Raw genomic sequence first — 23,007 nt, forward strand, 5'->3', positions numbered from 1 at the left:
ATCCTACAGGTACCCCTCTTTCCTGTGCTTGCTGTTGGATGTGCCATCTTCCTTAGAGAGCCAGTCACAGGATTGGGTTTGGGCAGGCTGGGCAGGGGATGAAACTGTGGGAGGGCTCTGGATGACCTTGCCCTTCGTGCAGGCTGCAAACTGCTGGAAGGGCTTTTGGCACCTGAGCTTAGTGTAAAGAAATCACAGCACCTGGGTACTTCAGATTCAAAGCTCTGCATCTCTCCACCTGCCCAGCCTGTGGTGGGTGGGAACTCCCCTCTTTAACCAGAAGCTAAAGCTTTACAGGGCAGCACCCCAGCTAATGGTACAAGGTAAACTGAAAAGCAAACAAACACAGATATTTTGGGAATATGAGTAGTTTGAAAATGCTGTTTTACAGGAGCTGAGCTATGTAAAGTCTGCTGACTTATGCACATGTTCTTGTCCATGCTGCTCCCCGGAGAGCACCTGTTTGTGTCCCGCTGTGCTGCTCCTGGAGCTTGGGCACCCCTTTACCACAGAGCCCTATGTGTGCTCTTTGCTCTGGGCTGCACCGCTGTGGCCATGACACCACACATTTCCCATGAGATTCCCCCTGACTGATGTAGGATTAGGCCACAGGAAGCAATAAAATATGCTTGCTGATCCCACAGTATCACAGGAAATTTACATATGACAATCTTTAACACATTGTTTTAATAAATTATAATTTTGTATTGTAGTTTAAAGACCACTATAAAATCTGAGATAGGAAGCTGGGGGTAGTCTGGCTTCTTTGTCATGATGCCTTGTTTACATGTTCCTTTTTTTTTCTTCTTTGTACTACTGAAACCTTAAAGTACTCAAGGGGAGGCATCTTGGCGTTGGTGAGCAACAACCTTCTTTTTGGTTGCAAGCTCCTCAGACCATCCTGTAAACTAGAAACCCGTTCTAACCAAAAAGAGAAATGCACTATTTCAGTGATACACTTTACTAACAGGACATAAATTACTAAGCAATATGAAATGGGGACACAAAAGTAGCCCATAGAAGTTGGGCAATTAATGCATAAAGAGAGAGGAGGAATAACAGCAGATTCTCATTAGACTTAGGAACAGTTTGTCATTAGTGTATTTTTTTAAACTTCAGAATTTTAACGGGAGAAAAATGTTTCTTTATGCCTCCAATCTCCTCTTTAGTTAACAGAGGCTTCAGGTTCCCCCTCCCCCTTCATTTCTGGAGAGGCTGCCAAGTTTTCCCAGAGCTAAAAGCAACAACTTTCTGTTAAACGTTACTTCATGCTTCTGGTATTAATCTAATAGGAGGCTGGATGGGGAGGAGGGGGAAGCAGCAATGAAAGCTGATTTCCTGCCATGCAGTGGGAAATCCATAGAAAATTCAGATTTAACACTAATTTTAACAGCTGGATGACTGCTTTGGCTTTTACTTGCCATAGGAACATACAACTGCTAGGGGTTTTTTTGTTACAAAAAGAAAACAGATGTCAAGCAAAAGGCAAAATAAAAAGGAGGCTTGCATTTGTAAATACCCTGATTAAATCATCCTTTTCCACTACTTTAGAAATATCAACAAATTTTGCAAATTGCCTCTCATCTCTGTTAACATTTCTAATAAGAATATTCATGGAAAGAGAAAATATCCAAGGAAATTGTCTTGCTAATAAGCACTTCAACAAATATTTACTTGGGAAGTGCTCCAGTGACCACTTTGAAAAGGGCACTACTGGATTTGAGAATCACACAATAGGGACATTGAAATAAATCTCCTTGATGGAGGTGAAAAAATGATAATAAAACCAGTAGATTGTAAACACTCAAAATGTAAGTCAGAGAAAACTGTCCTGTAGCAATTCCCCACCATAGACAACATACAGCACAGAACTGTTAGCAGCACATCTCTCAGGCTTGACAATTCTGATAATAATTGTTTGGAAGGTGATGGCCACAAATGTAATCCTTTATCCTGACTACTTAAAATAATGGCTGTTTTCTTCTTTCAATGCTTGTTACTCAGCCTTTGCTCCACCTGTTTCTCGCACACCATATGGCTCAACTCACGACATATTGCAGAAGATTTTTTTTACATTGATGGAAAGAAAGCTTAATACAGTACACATGCTGAAACTAAACGCTGTTTTGCAGATGAAGCAGGGCTATAGCTTGTGTGTGTACACAAGGAAGGACCCTTACCACAGATTATCTTGATTATAAAGCTTTACCTGCCCGCTGATGCATGCAGTCAGCAGAACATGGCAGCTGGTTTTTATGTCCCTAGCTGCAGCCAGCTGTTAGGCTGAAAGTGTTAATCACCATTTTCATCGGTCCCAGGCTTGCATTAAGCAAACTAGAGGACTCTCAGGAGCAGCGATGCCTGAGAAATCCCAGAAGCTAACACCCAAAACATGAAGTAGAAGTTATGCTATGTGAGCAGTGAGGCTTCTCAAGGGGCAGATAAGCACAGGGCTAGAACATTTGATAGTTTGAAGTACTGATGGGCAGGAGAGACAAGGAATGAAAGCCTTGAAAACGAGTGAGAAAATGAGAAAAGTTCCTGTGGATATCAGTTAGAAAGAAGTTTTAACAGATGAAGCTGCTTAGAGTGTTGAAAAGGCAGAGACCTCTAAAAAGAAAATTGTTTCCAGTTTCTTTATTCTGTATTCCTAAACCCCGGGACATTATGCATAGTTTTAAAGTCAACAGGACTATTGCCATTGCTCTCTCTGTACTCCAAAAACTCCAGCTGCTATCAGGTTTTTCTTGCAATGGAAACAAGCTGGCAGAACTTCAAAGTCTTGATAACAGTTTATACAGAGAAAGGACAGCAACAGTTAGTTATACTTCCCTATTAAAAATGTTGTTTTCACCTCTCTATTGTTTTTATAGAAGTTGGATAGAATTTGACAATGAAATGGTGCCACTTGTATCTGGTCAAAGCTCAGGAAGAGAATGTCAAAATGTAGCTGTACTGGAATTTGTTTGGGAAATGTTATCTGAGAGCTCAACTTTTGTTAAATATGCCATGACCAGGGGTTATGAGCACCATGAAATCATTGATCTCAGTTGGACAGGTTTTAAATGGATAAAAAACTGAAATGAAAGTTTGAAAAATAAGGATATATGAGTATCCTATTTCCTTATTGGAAGGCACAGAAATCATGCAACCCCGATAAACATTAAGACAGCATGAACCCTCCAAAGAACATAGGAAACTGAGTGAAAAAATGTTAAGTGAAAATAACACTTGAAGATAAATTTGCCTTTGATTAGCAAATCCAGTTCAAACAATTCCATCTGAGTCTTAATCTTTTCTAAGTTTTGACTACAGTAGGATTGTAGCTTCAGTTTCAAAGCTGTCCTAACTTTCCATTTTTACTTCTCTGCAAAAAATGTTTCTCTTTTAAAAGTACTACAGTACTCATTTATTTTCTTCCTCCTTTCCTTCTTCCCTGATCATATGCAACAGCAGAAACAGCTTTTGCTAGCTTTCTCTGTGTTGGCAAGAAGCCCAAAGATCCAGCTGACATAAACCTCAAGTCAGCAATTCCAACGTGAAGAATGTCCTTTTCAGAGCCCCCGTTTCACAGTCTCCCTGTCACGGAGCATCTCAGCAGCACCACACAGAAGAGCCTTGCACTGCCCTTCCTTCCAAGGTGAGTTCTCCTTGCTCTGTTCCTTGTGCTTTAGTGATTAGCTCTCCTTACCCACCCCTTGCTGCCCAGCATTTGCGTGCTGAGTTCTGGGGGAGGCTGAACGAACAGCATTGGTCCAAAACAAAGCTCCCATCAGTGGGTTCAAGGAGCGACTGCAAGGCTCAGTGGGTCAGCTCCTGTCCCTCCCAGACCTCATTATACTTGAAGCAGAGCCTCCTGTACTCAGAGGGAAGCAGCTTGAGAGGCTGTGTGAGCCTAGACAAAATACAGTCAGCAAAAGGTCCCTGAGTTAAATATACGTGTGCTGCTGTAATCCTCACCCACTGCTGGATCACTGAGTTTGCACCAAAATTTCTAACATGAAAGAGTCAAGAGCTTCACAAAAACTGCTGGTGCACAGTGGCAAGCACTCAGAAAAACAAGTGCTGTGAACAAACTTAAGGGTCTATCTCATGCTTTAGTTGAATAAGGTGAATTTGATTTGGTTTTTTTTTTCTCCAAAGGAATGAAATTATTTTTAAGGAAACAAAGAACACAGTAAATAAAGACTTCACTGGGCTGCACAGTGATCTGCGCTACAGCTTCGCAGCACGGAAGTGGTTCATCCTGCAATCACAGCACTTCATATAATACCAAAATAAGCGCTTATTTCTCATGCAGTTTTCTTTCCGAGCCTTTCTTTAGTGGACACAACAAGTGAACACTGTGCTTCTTGTTCTTTCTCTTCCCCTTTCCTCAGTGGTCCTTTGGTATTTACCTCCTCTCATTTTGGATTTCCTGTCTGTACCCTAGGGAAAGGATTTTCCTGTGAGAAACAAATGTCACATTGCTGATCTGTTTGGATGCCAATAGTCCAAGCCTATCCTCCATGTGAAGCAAAGCTCTCATCTACCTGCTACCAGAAGAGTACTGCGCTCAGATTTTTTTTTTCCTGAACCATTTCATTTGGAACTAGCTTTAGAGCATCGATTTTCTGGTCACTAACAGAGCTGCTATTTACATTTTTTAGATTAAGATGGATGCAACTGTTTTGGGTAACTGAAGACCTAAACTAGACTAAATCTCAAAATGCAAACCAAACATCATTTTGAAAACATACCTACTTTCTATCGGGTCCTGCGAAGCTCATATGTTTCGGTTACTGTATTTGATGTTTTGCTCTGAGAGGGAGAGAAAAGCAAGTGAGAATACTCCATATTTCTTCTGCATCTATACAGAGAGCAGGGCACAGTGACTCTGGCAGAAGCATCCAGATATGGTGATATTAAACACACACAGCTGTTTCTGAAATTACTGAAGGTGGTTTTGCATAAGAGAAGAAATATTCCTGGCAATTCCCACCTAATTATTCATGGAAATAAAAGTCACCAGCAGGACAAGAGAAGGAAAAAATGCTCTGCAGTTGAGCAGCAAAAGTCCCAGGAGATGTGTCTGCACAGACAGTTGGGACCAAAAACTTTCTTCCCCTCAAACACAGATCAGAGCTGTTGTTTTTTTCCAGTGATCAGAGAGACCAAAAAACCTTTAGCCTCTGGGCTGGATCATGTCCAAAGCTGCTGAGCCTTGGGTGACTTGCTGACAGGCTTTGGAAGTGCTTAGGAAGAGAGATGCCACCTCTCTTCTCAGGCTCTGCAGAGGCCAGAAGACACACCACAATTGTGCTGTGAAGACAGAAAAGGTATGGGAAGCTCCCTGGGGATTATGTTTATGTACATGCATGCTCAAGTGCAAGGTGTGTGTCCTACACTGAGCATGTGTCATACCAGCAGAGTGCAAAAGTAGGGCTAAGGAATGGGGTAGGATATATTGCTTAGTGCATTTTCATTTAGAGGCCTTCAGGGTGTTTGGTGCTTAGGATGTTGAAAATGCCTTAGATTTCTTTGCTATTCTCTTGTGGTATGTGATAAGAGCTGCTGGATTGCCACGATTGCAACGGCCCGACTGCGGCAAAATTTTCAAAGCGGGAATCCAACAAAGGCAATTATTTATTTCTCTTAAAATAGTGAGCAGTGTGAGATATCACACACTTTACATGGAATAAGCCACCGGGGTCATCCAATCCAATGCCTCACAAGCACCGGGGTAATTGGTTAGACTCAGAAGGTCTACAAATCACCCATTCTGCATATACCGCAAGCCACAAAACACTCCCCAAAGCTCTGTAACAGCTTGAAGTTGTACAGCACAACCATTCAAAGACACAGACTGTTGTTTGCCACAGTCGGGCCGTTGCAATTGTGGCAATCCAGCAGCTCTTATCACATACCACAAGAGAATAGCAAAGAAATCTAAAAACTTCTTTAATACACATGAAAGAATGTCTAGAGGTTGAACTCTGGGTAATGCATTCTGGAAAGCTCAGAAAAGCCAGTGCTCTGGCCAGTGCATCACCAGAGAGCTAGCTGGGGTTCAGAAGAATGCAGCAGAATTATGTACAGCCTTGCTTCAGTCTTACCTTGAACCCATTTGCTTTTCATTTTCTGCAGTGTAAGTGTAAGAAGAATCTAAATCTACACTTAGTGATCATTCATGGGACTAATGAAAGGCAGATGCAGACAGTGCTTTAATAAAAGTCAGACTCAGTTGCACGGGAAATTGTGTGGAGCCTGCAGACACTTTCAAACCAAGGAACTATCTGTGAAAGGCACAGTTGGGAGAATCTTGAACTTTGTCTCACAAACTCATAATGTTGGATATCTCTTAAGGTCAGGCATAGAAACAGACTGTCAAAAGCCTTTTTTTTTTTCAAATAAAGACACAAGGGACAACCTTTCTGTCACAGCGAACAACTCACTCACATGCTAAACCTAGTCAACAAAACAAACATGCTGAAAACCTGATGTTTTCTAGGCAATGAGGTAGGTGAATAACCAAGGAAAGCTCATTCAAGGGAGAAACTGTGCTGGATGCTGTAGTAATCAAAGAGTAAAACTGGACTGTGATCATGCTGACTGTACAACAAAGAAATAAAGCAAACCTCCATAGCCAAGTGCAACTCAGCCAAATTCAACTCTGTAGCAAGTAAATATTCCTATGTGGAAAGCTCCATTAGAATTGACTTAGGCCAGGTGGGTCTGGTTTGTGTTTTATTCTGACCTGGCCTTTTCCTTGTAATTGATGTTAATTTATATTTCCCACACTGGAATCTGAAGTTGCATTCCATATAAAGGGTTCACTTGCTTAGCTAGAGTTAAAAGCTGAGATACCTGCTTCTCTGACACTGCAATAATGAGGAGATCCATCAGAGCACTGCCACATTCTAACTGGTCGATACGTCTGCATCATTTATCTCTTGCAGTTGGACAGGTGTTGGAACCTGGTACTGCATTTTTCTGATACAAAGCCTTCTGATTTCAGAGCAACTCCTAAAACACAAGTTCTCACATATCAGTAAGCACTGCAGAGCAGATAACACCTTGCTTGCTTGAAGCTCCAGGTGCCTGACTTCTGAAAACTCAGCTTTCACTCAGAGAGGAATTTATTTGGCTGTGACTTTCTTTTTGCCTTATCTGCATGCTGCCCTGATGACTTTCTGGTTTCTCTTCCACATGAACAGCCACCTGCATGTTAATTCAATTCAATGTTGTCAAACCCTCCACCTACACAACACATTCTTAAACAGCTTTGCACATACCCTAATTTTTGGGGTGGTGGCTCCTATTGTTTCAGCTCTCTATTCCCTAAAGCCTAACTGCACTTTGCAGTTGATTTAAATGAAGGGTGGTTGTTACACCCACTACCTCCAGCAACTGCCAGCATCACAAGATGTGCATTTTTAGTACCCAGGCAAGCCATTGTATTTACGTCCCTCAGAACTAGTCAGCAGGACACTAACCATGGACCTCAAGTTTTCTCAGACACACAGATCTCTTCCCAGGGAACTTCTAAAGCTGCAGACCACCTTCCTCTACATGCCTACAGGAATGAAACCTTGTATTTAAATGCAGTGGCTCCCTTTCCTTTGACAAAAGTAGTCTTTTGTACTACAGGAAAATGGCCCATCCACTCTTCCTCTTGCTCTATAAATCATTCTTTCGTCCCCAGCTAAATCTATTTTCTAGTTAAATATGCCAACAGGCTGTTCCCTTTGCTGAAAGATCTGGATTTTGCCTTAACTGTAGGTTCATAACTTTGTGAAATGCAACTCTACACATTTCAAAATTAACCTGTATTTTCAGCTAGCCTTAATGTGGTAAGATACAGCATAGCCAGAATAAAGAAATTTTTACCTTTCAGTCAAAACTGGCATTTTTGGCAATGAGTAGAAGCTGGCTTCATTCTCTGGAAAGCTCTTGACATTGGGACACCCACATTCAAGTTCCTGCTGTGTTCATCTGAGTGGGTCTGGAGTAAAAACTCAGGCAGAACTTTTAAGTGGGATTCTGTGTCAGGTCAGTGCCTGACACCACAAAACAAACATTCATGAATTAAAACATCCCATTAGCATCCAAAAGCAAACATTAGCACAACTGAGTTAACAAGAAAAATATATTTGTAAAAAAGAAGAACGTTTCAAACTGTTCTCTTTTCATTCCAGCATGGAATAAACAAATATCAGACTTCCAGTGCTGCTGAGGAGCAAGCACCATACTCCAGCAGTAACAGAACTGCAGCGCTGGTAGCAAAGGGGTTTGGGCAGAAACCTTTAAGATTTCACTGTTCATAGGGTATTTTCAGACTTTTGGATGGTTCTTCAGATACAAGTCTCCTAGAAGCCAGCTTGTGCCAACTTGGTTCTCCCCAGCTTCTTCAGGTTTTTTACTGCCTTTGCTTCCGGGCAAAAGCTGACACCTGATGGAACAAAGACTGCTGCCCCTTGCAGAGCTTCACAGAGCACAGGATGGTGCTCTGAGTCCAGCAGCAAGCTCTCCTCCTTGCTCCTCCACCCTGATCCTGCCCTTTGCAATGACCCCCTTTAGCACAGCTTCTGAATGCTCAGCTCTAGGCTGGGTCACTTCCAAGGCTGAGGAACAGCCCTCATTTCCCTAATGACGCCAGCCTGGCCTAGAGCAGGGATGTCCTTTCTCTGACCCATTTGACAGAGGAAATTTATCAGCTTTGGAGCTTTTCCACTTTAAACACCTTCAGTGCCACTTGCCAAGACCTGCTCCACTGAGCACACAAAGGAGCACAGTGTCATGGAGATAAATGAGCCACCTCCTTAGAATTCTTCAGCCTGGCAGTCGTGCCATGGCAGGAGCCTCACCTGGCACCTATTTTTGTCAACCAACAGTTCATAACCCGGAGGCAACACACTGTTGTGAACAGGCACAAGCTGTTCATAGGAACAAATAAAAGTGAATGCATGGGCAGGCTTTGGAAATCCCATGGAAGTTTTACCTGATGAATGACAAGCAGATTGCAAAATAATTAGACACTTCTGGGAAGTACCTTGTCCCATAACTGCTCCATCCCAGGAAATTGCCTCATCACTAGCAGAACAGTCATGCCGCCTCTTGCTTTTTGCTCTGTGGCTCTATGAGTCTTCCTTTTCTGGCAAAATCATGACTTCACATCCATAGGTGAGGTGAAGAGCCTCTCTGTGTCAATTCTTTAACTGGATAACCAATTGTCCTGCACAAGAGGTATAAGTTTGAGCTGCCTCAGGAAGGGGAGGAAGCTCATGCTGAACTATTATTCCTGCTTCCTGGATGAGAGAGGGGCACTGACACAACTCCAAAGATAACAGCCAAACCCCCAATATATAAAGTAACAGTGCAGGTGCCTGAGCCCAAGCCATGAATCCTGGTTTCAAATAATCCCTTATTTCAGAGTTGTGAGCATGCATTCAGCTTGGGAGAGCACAGGAATTTTTGGCACATTTTTGTTCTTGTCAACAGCCTTTCCTTGGCTGTTTGCTCTCTCCAGTAGGCTATGGCTAGTAGCTCTATTTTGGGCACTTGGACCAGGACTTGGAAACGCAGCACAAGCCCTCAGTTTTTAAAAATTAGGCATGTTGCAACTCCATGTCCTCATTCTGCTGTTGTCCAAAACAGCATGTGCTGCAGAGTAGACACACAGAGGAATCACACAGGTGACTGACAGCTGGGAATTTTCTAATTTTCAAGCACTCAGTTCTCTTTTAATGAGATTCTAGAAACACGCCTTGATATGTTTCTAAAATAAAGTTTAAAAAGTGGAAATTATATCACATAGAAATTTCAGAACTTAGTGTGAACCCCTGAACTCTGGGGTTAATGGTAAAGTATGTGTCACATCTCTGCCTCAAAGCATGAGGTACTAATACTGCTCTCTGAAAAGGTGTACACATTTCCCAACCTCAGTTTAGAGACCTTCAGTGAAACGTCCTATAACATTCAGCATGTCCACTTACTGAACAGTCCATGCTTGACTTCTGGAATTCATAGCATCCGAAACAGTCAAATAGAACCCTTCACGTATATATTTTTAAAGTAGCCTTGAATGCACATATTTGTATCTGCTCTTTCTCTAACAATACTGAGCTCCTCAAGGAATGGCTGACAGAGCATGGATGCTTGCTATGCTTCTAAAATGGGCAGTTTAGGAGAGAGTGAACTTTTGCCATGCACAAGAGGAGGTAACAAAACTGGCTGTTCAACTTAGCTGGCTTGTCAACACGTTGTCCCCATAATTAGCTGTGCCCTCTGCAACCTTTTATTATGCCAGCTGACCTAAGAAACATCAACATCTCCTCAGACCTGAAAAGTGTAGAGTCCTGGTCAAGAAATGGCATGAGCTCACCTTCACAGAGACGTGGTAATCCTCAGTGTGAATGACTCCTCAAATTCAGTCGTCACTCTCCAAAAGCTGGGGTCAGGACCCAGGACTTCATTGATGAAGACATATTAAACCCTGTCCAGCTCAGAGCACACACACTGAGGCTGCTGAAGGCAGAACAGCCGTACAGTCAGAGCCAAGTCACACTGATATTGTATGAAGCCTATTTGGAGGCTTGGCCTCAATTAGCATATAAATGAAGTGGTACACGCAGTTGCAGCTTGCCAGAAAATGAGACAAAATAATCCCCCGGTTTGGCAGCTCTCTAGAGCATTTAGTTTGTGAATGAAGAGCCAGGCACACTTTGAAGCCAAGCTGGGTCCACAGCTTATAGCCAATTGACTTTATGTGGCAAAAACAGGTCTTGAGAAGTCATGAAGGAGACCAATGCTTTTTCCTGCTCTTAGTTTCTATTATAGGAAAGTGACTTTAAAGATACTCATCACTGTTCCAGAAGACTGATAGCATTTCACCTATTGCGTCCACAGGCCCAGATGAGCTGTGGTAGGGCCCTCCCGCTGCAGGCTTCTGGCCATTAATGGAATGCTTGATTTTGTTCCAAGTAAAGGAGAAGGAATGGAAAGTTCACAGGAAAAATGATACAGAGAGATGTGACCACGTAGCTGCTGAGCTTAGACACAGAAAGAAATTTTACTTAGGGATCTTTGTCAGGTAAAGAATAAGGACACAAAAACAGTAACAAAGACCTTCAAAACTGGTGCACAACAGCATAGAAGGAAGGAGTAGCCGTGTTTACTTTTACTGCCTGTACAAGCCTTTTAATGTATTTCAATTGAGACAGAAGTAAGAAGTCTTGTGTTTTTGTGCAGATGCCTTTCACATTCATTAGGGTTTAGTTTTTCTTCTTTAAATATTTTCAGTTGTCAAGGGCTCAGCTCAGACACAAAAGTAGGGGAACGTAAGCACAAAGGTATGCAGATTTTTCCAAGAGTAGTGCAGTCTTCCTCTTATAACTACATAGTCTGCTTTGGGGAGAATTTATTTTCTAGGAGAGAAAGCAAAATAGATTTAAACCCAGGTAAAATGCAAAGGGAAGGTCAGTGCTGGGCAAGAATGGTATTTTTTCTTCATACTTTAAACACCAGTTTGGAAAAAACAAAACCCATTCTCCATTTGCATTAGCAACAATGGTCAAGCCTAGTCAAGCATCTTGTCCCCTATCCTGGAAAAAATGCTTCTCTTCATTAAAGGGGAGAAGTTACAGGAAAATCTCAGAGGGCTCTATTAAAATCCTCTCAGCACCCTTCAACTAACTTACAGTTTCTTTTTACACAGAGTTTGTCCCTTCCCCTCATTTTTAAGCTTCAGTTTAGTGCTTTCCTACGATGCTGTAGCAGCTGCACTCTGGAGCAGCACAGATGACTCACACTTTGCAAGTGCCCTGGGCCGCCTCCTCAGAGGAGTGAGGTGGGTGCTGTGCTTCTGCACTCCTACCTGTTTGGCCTTGTAGGCATCTGAACATGTGGGTTCCTGTAAAAATCCAGAGTCATGACCTGGTCCTGGACTTGCTGTAGAAGTCCCGTAGATACAGTCCCATCTGCTCCTCACAACCAGGAAAGCTGTGATGTGAATAACCTCTTTTTCCGTGGCATGAAATAGTCAAACAACCTTAATGAAAAGCAGAAATGACAGTGTGCTTGAGCAAGAGCTGGGAATTTAACAACTTGGATTAAAGAAATATGCGACATCCAACTTGATTCAGTGCAAAAAAAAATTAGATTAATGTCACAAGACAAGAAACATCAAAATATAAGTACCCTTTGCAAAGTCCCCCTTGTCCCTCTCATTCATGTTACCCACCCCTCGGCAATCTGCTTTCCTGGTAAGCCATTCCTGGCACAGCTATTGCATGAAGGGTGGTTTCTGATCTTGCACTCTGTAATATCCCATTCAAGTTTCAACAGGGGAGAAATATTTCACTGAGGAATTAGCATTTGTTTAACCCACCCTCACAAAACAAAAAAAAGGAGCAAAGTGGTTCATCAAAAATGAGTATAGCAGAATGAAATAATCCCATGACTCAGTGTTGAACCAGAGTGATGATGTAAATCTACTAGTAACTTCAACTTGTATCTGTTCAAATTAAAGGGCAAAACTACTCTAATCTTGTTAGGTCTTGCATATTCTGACAACACCACCTGAACTGGAACAGCAACATAATTTTCCAGTTGTCTCCACACTTTGTTTCTTGTGGTCAGAATCTAAAAGTAGCTCTGGCAAAAAGAGAGGGCTGCTTCCAAAATTTTTTGCTTTGTAAATACATTTCTAATTCATGCTTGTAGGCATATAACATCACCTCCAGGATCATGAACCTTTTATGACCATGACCTCTAGCTTAGAAACTACAGTCTATTACAAAATGAAGATGCTAGCTCTGTCCTGAACTCACCCACAAAAGGTCCTGTATAGATTAATTTGTAAATCTTGTCTCTGTCTCTCTTCCCCCACCCCAAAAATGCAAAAAAGCAAAGCAACATAGCTTAGTAGAGCAGGAATATTTATAATTCTGTGGAGCTTTTTCTTCGTCTGTATTATTTTAGCACACAGTCACATTGGTCATCACCTTCCTCTGCTTCATCACCTTCCTCTACTTGCCTCGATGCCTGTGAGAGCTGCATCCAGCCCTGACACCAGCTCTTGCCTCTGGTGCAACTTCCAACTAGGAAAGTGTACATCGTGAACAGTTTTTAAGTATTCATAAAGTATTGACCCTTCCTGTACCCATTGCTTGTAGAACTTAGCATTAAGAAGGGTCAGGAAGAAGGTTGATTTCTCATTTAAGGGAACTAACATGTGAAACAAAAATCTCAGAGAAGCTGACAACTTTCTGTGAGCTTCAACATAAACTACAGAGACCAGCTGCAAACTAACAGTTGGGTTTCAGCTATAAACAGACTGAGTTCTACAGTGGGTTTGTATACCTATTTTGGTGAAGTTATTTATTCTACAGGAAAAATGCTCTTTTTAAGGCCCTGGGAAGGCAGGGGGATGAGAGGAGAAAAGGAAGTCCTGCTTATGTTGTTAGAAGAAGCTTCACTTCTAGACTCAGAAATGGACTCTAAAATAAATGTTTCACAAAGGCACAAATTTGGAAAGTCTTCAAGAAAATGATGCCTTTAAAAAAAAAAAAATCCCACAGCTCTTCCATCAGGATATTTAAAGCTACTTTCCTATCTTTAAAAGCACACCCTGTCTTGTGTTTCCTGGCTGGGTGGCGAAAAACCCCCACAGAGGTACAGAAATTACAGCCAAAGGTAAACAATAGTGTGTGTTTTATTATCTGCATGAGGCAGTGAGGTAAACGGAATGAACACTGGATTGAATACAAAGGAGAAGAAAGAGATAGATTGCTCAGGTCAAAGACTCTTTGAAGATTGAGATTAAAAACTGTCCTCTGTGGCCTTAATACAAACCATTTATTTTAAAATTATTTAATTTTACTCAGTAAGTTGCTGTATAAGGGTAAAGCCCAGGCTGAAAGAAGGGCAGCTTTAACTAAAAGAAGCTTCTAAATGAAAACAGGTGATCTCTGTCATCTTCATCTAGTGTGAAACACACAAATACTAAAGCATGCCATTTCTCATGCTATCCTATTTTGTCCCTCAGAGAAGTCCAGCTTCTTCCATAGCTAAAACTGAAAAGCAGGCTCTTCTGGTTTGTATTAAAAAAAAAATCAAGTGAAAAAACCCCAAAAGATGAGGTATTTATTGCTTTATTCTCAAATTTCTGCAAAACACCAAAGTGATCTGGAAACCTAATTAAGAGTAACAGGCACCCAAATGGCACCAAGACAGGAAACATTTCCAGAAGGCCTCAAGCCAGGAGTACCCTGTGAAACCAGTACAGCTTCACTGAAGGGCCCTACTCGTTCCTTCCAAAGATGAGTTTGGGGAGCCAGGAGCCATAGGTTGTAAGTCTTAAGACTACACCAGACACTGATTTGTCATCACTTGGTTTCTTCTCCCACCATAACCTATTCCACAGATACTTGGGTGTTTAATCATTAACTTAAACTAATATTTAAAAATCTAGTTTTGTGTCCCTCTTTCTTCTGGTTTCTGATTTTATTTTCTGTATTAATAATGACTGAAATGTTTTTTTCTTGTTTAGCATACAGTAAATACTAAATAATACTATATGCTATATAAATATATATATACTCTGCTAGTTCTGTCACTTATCTTATACATAATATTTAATAATTTAATCCCAGAGCATGCTATGCACTCCTGCTTAATAAAACTTGATGCATAAATAAAATTCTTTTCTTATTCAGTATTAGCAAGAGAAGTAAGTATTAGCACAATACAGTGAGAAATTTATTCAAACCAAAAATACAAATTAAGATCAAATTCTAGGCCAAATAGAAAGGAGCACAAGGACCAACGAGTTCACTTTGTGTGCTCGTCTTGATGGACTCCAAATGCATTCTGTTGGGGAAAAAATCAAACCATTGGCATTTTTTAGAAGGCAAACTAATGACATTTTTACTGCCTAGCTCATTCAGAGCCTGTTACAGTCACATTTCAGAAGGATGCAGTTCTGCATCAGTATCTCCAGCAGCAAACCTCTGTGATTTTTGTTATCTCTAAGCAGGAACCATTTGGACAAGAGCATCAGCACACGGCACCAGGCAGCTGTGCGACTGCTGCTCACAAAGGGGCGAGGCACCAAGCAGGGATTCTGCTGGGAAGCACGGGCCCCAGGGAGACACTGACATGGACACAGGACCTTCAGTTTGGCCGAGTGACGTGGCTTAGGGGAATTTCAAATGTCAGCTTTTATCTCAGCAGGTGAGCGCAAGATGTATCCTGCTGGGCCTGGGAAGTTTGGTGAAGTATTAATATGGGTGTTTGAAGCAAATAACTCCCATTTTCTAGGAACCATTGTAAGGATTCTAATGGGACAGACATCCAGTACTCTGTTTTTAACTAGAAAGTTCTCCTTTTAGAGATTAATCCAGAATGAAATTTCACTGTTACCATTTTAAGTTCTGCCTACTTATTGGCTACTACTTCTAATGCTCGATGCCTGCAATCAGGCTGTTAAAATTTAATGCACAGTATGTTATACATCTGTGTACCTCTGAATAAGCAACTTTTCATTGTCTTATGTATAGAGTTCCACTTATTAGTAAATTTCAGAAAATATTTTAACGGGATGTAACCAGTATCAATTAAATCGTGGCTTTATTTTCCACAAACAGAATGCTCTATACTTTCAATTTGAAATTGTGAAAATATAAATATACATTTTAAGACCTATGCAAACATTTAAAAAGTTTAATCTAAGGTGATTAATCTGAGAAAACTGGAATCTTTATCAAAGTTGCAGAAATTACCTGAGCAATATTTGTTCACTTGCCTGTAAATATGTAAATATGAGCTAGGTATTGATTTTGGAAGAATTATTATGGATCTGCATCAGTCTGAGTAGGGAATTTAGACCTTATTATCCAGTGTAATGGGAAGGAGTCAGAATAATTTTCTACAGCTGAAAATGCTTTCTTTTTCCCATTTAGTTTTTGGCAATTGACAAAAATTATTTTAATTCATCACAAATGTCATTGACATTTTGGTAGAAAGCCAAGACTTTTTCTTTGAACATCTTGTGCTCAAGTGTCACATCTGGTAAAACTAATATTTTTCAAGTCTTGCTACACGTCACTTAGTTTCTGATTTATGATATACAAAAAAAATATCTATATTTGGGGGGGAAAAAGTCTAGAAAAATCTAGTGCCATGTTCTAGTTCACATGGTGGTGCTTGGTCAAAGGTTGGATGTGTTCTCAGAGATCTTTTCCAAGCTAGTTGGTTCTCTGACTGATTCTGTGAAAAAGACTGCCAAAAGTCACCATTTAACCAAACTTCTAAACCAAAGGCTACAATTTTTCTCTGAATTCAGTCAGAACAAACAAGTCTTTTAAAAAACGCTGGGATTTTCTCTGCTCTACAAGAATTGGAAGTATTGCAGTGCTCCCATTTCATAGGTGCCCACAGCAACAGGAATGAAATTGAAAGACTGACAATGTCTATGTCAGCGGTGATCTCAAGAGAATTAATCCTGGAAATAAAATGATGAAGAATTAATTTTTAAATATTTTAGTCCATATTTTCTAAAGTAACTGTGAGTTTAGATCTCTGATTTGGCATATGCAACATGCAGAACTGCTCAGATTGCTTTGTTTTTCAGACAACATTGAAGACTTTCCCTCTGAAAACCCAAAGTCATCTGCACAAAAACACGATGTCTTTTAAGCAGACACCACCAATTGTCAGAGAATTAGGCCATGCAATTTTAGCCTGTGCCTTCAGCAGTGGCTTTTTTGTGGATTACACACAATCCACATGCACAATACTCAAAGTAAATTGTATTTTCATGGCCAAGGGAAGGATAAGGTAGTTTCACTCTCTAGGTTACATTACAGGACCAGTCTCCTCTTTCATCCCATGCACCCCATTTAATCTTTGATCTTTCTATCCAGGATATATTAGCAACCAGTGACACCACTACATCTTTGAAGAAGGGACAATACAGTATCCAGGAGCTGTGTCACGAGAATCCCTTTTTGTTTCCTTTCTGAACTGCCAGATACCCATCCCGTGCCCTGGAATAACTTTGGTCTGAGGGGAATTATAATTCCATGGGGCAAGTGGCATGAAGTAGCTGCTTCTGCAGATCATTCATGGCACAGGATGCTTGGGGCAGCAATGGCCTGAACCCTACGTGTGAGCCCACGGGGCTCTTGGCTGCCATGGGCAAACTAAGCCCTGCTTTGCTGTACAGCAGCCACTGACAGCCCGTGACATCTCGGATGTGAGGAATGGCCAAGTACTTCTCTGAAGCAATGCTCCTGCTCCAAGCTGCCTGCCTGAGGAAAGGCTTTCTCAGCCTTGCCCCACTATTTAGGTGGTCCAAGTGCCCTTGGCACTTACTGGGAGATACAAAACATCTGCAGACATTCAGCCCGAGCCCTGGATTTTTTGGCAGCTGACGTTCACCTTCAGGAGTGTAGTCACTGACCTTGACAGCATCCAAAGTGCACAGGGGTTTACCACGTGCCTCTCCCACCACCCCTCATGTTTGTTCTGCCTTTCTGTCCTCACATCCAACTCTTGCATGCTCACCTCCCTAAATGTGACAGAGGGACTATAGAGAAGCCAGGCAGAGAGATGGGTGTGCGCATACACGTGCTGCCTTCTCCCAGCTTCAGGCCATCCCTCTCCTGTAAACCCCTGTGAAAGGGGTGTTCAGCCACGTCCCTTTCTATTTCCCCAATATAGCAGAGCTGCCTATGTGCACTGACATCATTCATGAGTCCAAATAATATGGTCAGACATGTTGGAATATCTTCTAGAGGTGCAGAGAAAAGGAGCTGGAGTGAGAAGACTCATATCAAGAAGATAAATATGTTAGAAGTGTCAGTGTTTAAAGCTGGCTAAAAAAAATATATTCAAAACTGAAACCCAATCTTCCATAAGTTAAGAAGTTCCTATACAAAAATCATCTGTCAACAGAAATAGCCTGAGGAATGTTCCTATAGATTCAAACCCTAAGTTGCCTGCAGGCTTTATGCAGGTGTATCTTCAGTTCTTACAAAATTGAAAAGACTGGTTTTCTGACTGACTCTTTAATCATGATTAAAACATATTTTTTAATTGATCAGAAACCGCTGTCCCTAGAGGCTGGGAGGCATTGGGCAGGGGTTCTGCTTGCAAGAGAAACCCAAGCTAGATAGCCTAAGCAGGCAATACCTCAGAGGACCAGATCAAATGCAGTCATACTAGAGTCCATCCTCGCTCTTTTCTTTAGATTTTGCTTTATTAATGAAGAATGATGACAGATTAAACATCTTCCTCCAGACTATTTATTCGCTTCACCAGTGACAGGAATGTTTAAACTCACAAACCAAATAGTCTCAAATAAACATCTGTAAATACTGTCTAACAAAGTAAAATAATTGCATACCTATGCCAAATAAGTCAGCAAATACACATAATCCTTTCTAAGGAAAAGAAATGGCTTGCCAAAAACATACAGGCAAGTTCTACTGCTTCTTACAGACAGGCCCATATTATCAAAAGTGATGACACTGGAAAGACTGAGACAGTGAATTATTTACTTCTGGATATCAGTGACTCAGTGAGGGATGGAAGACTACTTTTTTCCTCAGTGCTAGTATTCCCTCCCTCAGCAACATCATAGGCCCTTATGGAAAGACTGCTACTGCCCTTTGCCTTATTTACCACCTATGGCTGCAGCAGTATTAGCACGAGGCTCCCGCACGTGAACCTGTGTGCTCAATGGATCATCAGAATTTGTTTGCAAAATGGCCCATTAAGACAAAGCATCAGTTTACAAGATGAAGAATCACATGGTTAATTGCCTTCTCTGAACAAGCAGAGGTAATTGCAAGTATCTTGTATTGATGACTCCTCTACATGTAGGTTCAAAAGGAGAAATGAATGTGAGATGTATTCACTATGGGACTACAGAAAGCGGTGACTCGGCAATCAGAGCTGTTTTAATTATACGAAAAAATAATTACTCAACCAGTGCTGACTGTTTAAGAAGCAAAAACGAACTACAAGGAACAAATGAGCAATAGGTTCTGCTGAATATTGCTGCACTCCACTGGAGAAGAGCAAAGTTTTTACTATTAATTGCCTAATCATACAATTTGCCCCTCAAGTATAGGAAACCACTTGCATGGACCATTCAGAGACAGAGTCATTTGCCTACAGCTGAGACACTGCAGGAGGTTTATTATTCTTGCATACATCAGACATTTCCAAGACATCATGCAAAGTTGTAGAAATATCCAAAGAGGTCTCTTCTAGGGTAAAGTTTAATTTTATTGCCTGATACTATAAAGCTGTATTTTCCTCCTGAAGTTAGCAAGATCTAGCAGCAAAATGATTTTTATTTCCAAAGGATACCAAGGGACTTACATAATTATGTATCCTGCTTAGCTTGTATTTAAAATAATTAACCCTAAAATGTAAGAGCCACACAAATAAAACTAACATCCCAAGGAGCTAGACAGTTAAAATCCTTACAAAGTTTTGAGTCTGTACCTCTCTATTGCCTGTTCCACTCAGGGTCTCCTTTGGTAATCATTAGACCCACTACTCACATGTGAAGAAAAGATGTGCAAGACAGATGTCACTTGTTTCTTAGCTTTCTTTCATGGATTCAAGAAAAGCAGAAAATGGAAGTCTGGTACCAAAAATGAGAGGCTCACAGCTGAGACTCCAGGTAGGTCCATGATATCTGCCCAACTCTACATCCAGCCGTGATGAACAATGGTCTTCATTAGGGTTTCCTAGGCAAGCTGCATGCCAGATACTTCACATATTACAGAAACTCTGCCTGAACCAACAACCATCTTTTACTGCTCATGCCCAAAGCACAGAGTCCAGAGCTGCTGCTGTTACTAGCCTCAATAGTGGTATAAACTAATTTTAGGAACCATGGTTCTAAAGGAAGATGCATCAGTGAACAATTAGGAGATGGTGGAGGGCAGAAGGAGATAAGGATTTACGTGGGTAGGTGGTACTTGCTGATACCAGTCATGAGAGCTGCCTGGAGGCACAGGTCAGGAGTGCTTTCTGTGCTTTGTGCACCAGCCAGTAGGCACAAGGACCATAAGAGTGACTGCCAGTGCCAAAAAATGTATTTCTTGAACTAAGTTGATGTGGTGGGTTGAATCCTTGATGGATGCCAGCTGCCTGTTAAAGCTGCTCTATCACTCCCCTCCTCAGCTGGGCCGGGGAGAGAAAATACAACAAAAGGTACAGGCTTGCCACAGGGTCACAGCCTGCTTTGGGTGTCCACCCAGCCTGGCACGGCCTTCTCCATGGACTGCAGGTGAGTATCTGCTTCACCATGAACCTCCATGGGCTGCAGGGGCACGACCTGCCTCACCATGGTCTGCAGGGAAATCTCTGCTCTGATGCCTGGCGCCGCTCCTGCTCCTCCTTCTGCGCTGACCTTGGTTTCTGCAGAGATGTTTCTCTCACATGGTCTCACTCTGCTCTTCTCTGGCTGCAATTTGCTTCTGCACAGTGATTTTTCTCCCTTCTTACACATGTTTTAACGGGTTGTCACTGATGGGCTCAGCCTTGATCAATGGCAGGTCCAGCCTGGGGCCACCTGGCACTGGCTCCATCGGACATGGGGGAAGCTTCTGGCAGCTTCCCAGAGCAGCCACCCCTGTAGCCGCCCTGCTACCAAACCCTTGCCATGCACACCCAATACAGTCGAGTTCCTGCCACAGCAACAAAAGAGAAAAGCAGCCAGGGCAGGAGTGGTGAGCGCGGCCGTGCTCGCGGCAGAGACCCTGGGAACAAATACAGCAATGCAGCAAGAGAGCTCCCAGCCTCAGGAACCCAAAGGCCCCTGGCTTCCTGTGGGAAATGATAGCCTGTGACAAACACAAACCCCTGTGGCTAGAAGCAATTTCATCAAATATGGTAGCATGGGAACAGAAAAGAAAGCTTAAAATAAAGCATGGCTTTAAAAAGAAATTAAACCTGTAGCTTAATTTGTGTTCAATTACCAGACCAGAATATTAAAGGTTTGAAAATATTTGGAGATTATCAAGTATTTGTAAAACTGTTTATGGCTCCTAGAACACTGATTGATATTAACAAGATTATGAAAGTTAGGATGTCTGAATGCATTTCCTTTCTTTCTTTAATGCTCTTCTGCCAATGCATTTTGGTCATGTAGTGGGGAAATAGAAATAGCATAATTGGGATTACTAAACCAAGCCCAGAGAACAAATAACAAATAATCTGAAAAAAATGAAGCACACTATATATACACGCCATACAAAAATGACTAATGCCACATACATCTGGAGGAAATTAGAGTTAATTGGAAATAATGAACTAACCAAGCAGGGCCAGCTTTATAGTCTCTATTATTTGTGGTGGCTAGAACTAGCAACAGTCAAAAGATACATACATATTTGTATGCTCCATTTTTTAGCTGTCACTGCAGCTCTACATAATTAATTCTATCACATCCCCCATTATCCAGACATATTGCCTAATATGTAAAAATAAATTGCTATATTTCTTCTCATCTCTCTCCTATCCAAACCACAGATATCTACTATATACAGTATATTATTAAAACCTTGAGGAAGGCAGAAGTTAATAATTGGTTTCTCCATAGGAAAATATTTTATGCTATGAAGGGATTTATTATCTGAAGTCAGGCAGGCTGCAAAGTCTGCTGATGAGAAACAACCCCTCTGCCATATTCAGCTGTTTTGACAACTGTTAAATACAAGTGATGACACAGTCGAAATACCTAGTCTGAAGCAAGATAAGATGAATACTTCACATGAAATGCCTTCTTGTACTAACGCCTGTGTTTTCATGTATTAGCACCAATAGTAGAACAGCACTTGATACAGATGAATGTAGACTTGGACTTGTAACCTTTACGTGAATCAGATGTGATTCATAGCTCAAGCTATATCATTCCTATCTGTACTTGCTTATTTTATAATAAATAATGGACCTTTTATATTCTAACTAGCATGGGATCCACAGCCTGGGCCACATGGCTGGTTGTTTAAGCCTAGGACAGGCCATGAATGAAGAAAACACTGTTGTTGCTGAATAGGGAGGCTCACTAAAAAGCACCCCAAAACCCCAGCCAAATCCCCAGCAGGCCAAACATAAGGGATCTCCCCACCTTTCCTGGCTCCCAGCCCAAAGCCACTCTGTTTCTTCCAATATCTTTTCTTATTGAGCAGCAAAGTCATGGAACTGTGTCAAGGAGGCAGGTCTGAGGCTCCATCTCGCGACTGAAATTCCCTGCACTCAGCAGTGAGACTCACCCAGCATGACAACAGCTCTCCAGCATTCCTCCAGAATTTCCTCAAGGAAATTCCCCCAGAAAACTGGGGAAAAAATGCCCATAATAAAAAATAATAAGAATAAAATAATAAGAATAAAAAAAATCTCAGTGCACAGACTTATGCTTGGAAAGATATTAATACATCAATTATGTGACAGAAAAAGGCAACAGGCAACCAGACTGGAATTTCTCTGTAGGTAGCTTGCCAGTAGTCTACACAATAGCTTGCATGGAGTGAATACTGAAATATTGAAAATGAATTTGTTTTCAAAGGCCAGTAGAAAGCCTCTAAGAGAGAATAAGCGTAAAGACTACCAATCTTTACTGTTCTGATGCATTTGCTGTGTAGCATTTTATAGGCAGGTGAAGAACACCATTCTGTTCTCAGATAAACCAATCACATATTAGCAGCCCACCAAACCAAAGCTGAGATTTTTGTACCGTGTGGATTTCCTTAAGTCTAGCTTCCAGACTTGGCTAGCAGAATGAATTCTTTTCCTTTGATACAGACCATCAATATCTCGTGAATATTATAACATGTCCAAGTCCAAGTAACTGCAGGGTCACGTACTTGCAAGCAGGCGATTACAGCGCAGAGCTATGATGGGATTGTTTCTCTAGAGGCAATCACGGGGTGCCAGTGCACTCAGGTGAAACCACACTTAAAACCAAAACATTTCACACAGCTGCTTCTAGAGGAGAGCAGTGAC

General features: G+C 41.5%; 1 long non-coding RNA gene across 1 annotated transcript; it reads left to right on the forward strand.

Moving 5' to 3' along the window:
• The first annotated feature begins 3,127 nt into the window (after positions 1–3,127).
• On the forward strand, positions 3,128–22,345 carry LOC108446118. Its single transcript, XR_001861225.1, has 3 exons — positions 3,128–3,640; positions 4,433–5,318; positions 15,017–22,345. It is a non-coding gene; the product is annotated as an uncharacterized LOC108446118 (long non-coding RNA).
• The last annotated feature ends 662 nt before the right edge of the window (positions 22,346–23,007 follow it).

Source organism: Corvus brachyrhynchos, unplaced genomic scaffold (assembly GCF_000691975.1).
Source record: "Corvus brachyrhynchos isolate BGI_N302 unplaced genomic scaffold, ASM69197v1 scaffold3, whole genome shotgun sequence".
In the NCBI taxonomy this organism is placed as follows: Eukaryota; Metazoa; Chordata; class Aves; order Passeriformes; family Corvidae; genus Corvus; species Corvus brachyrhynchos.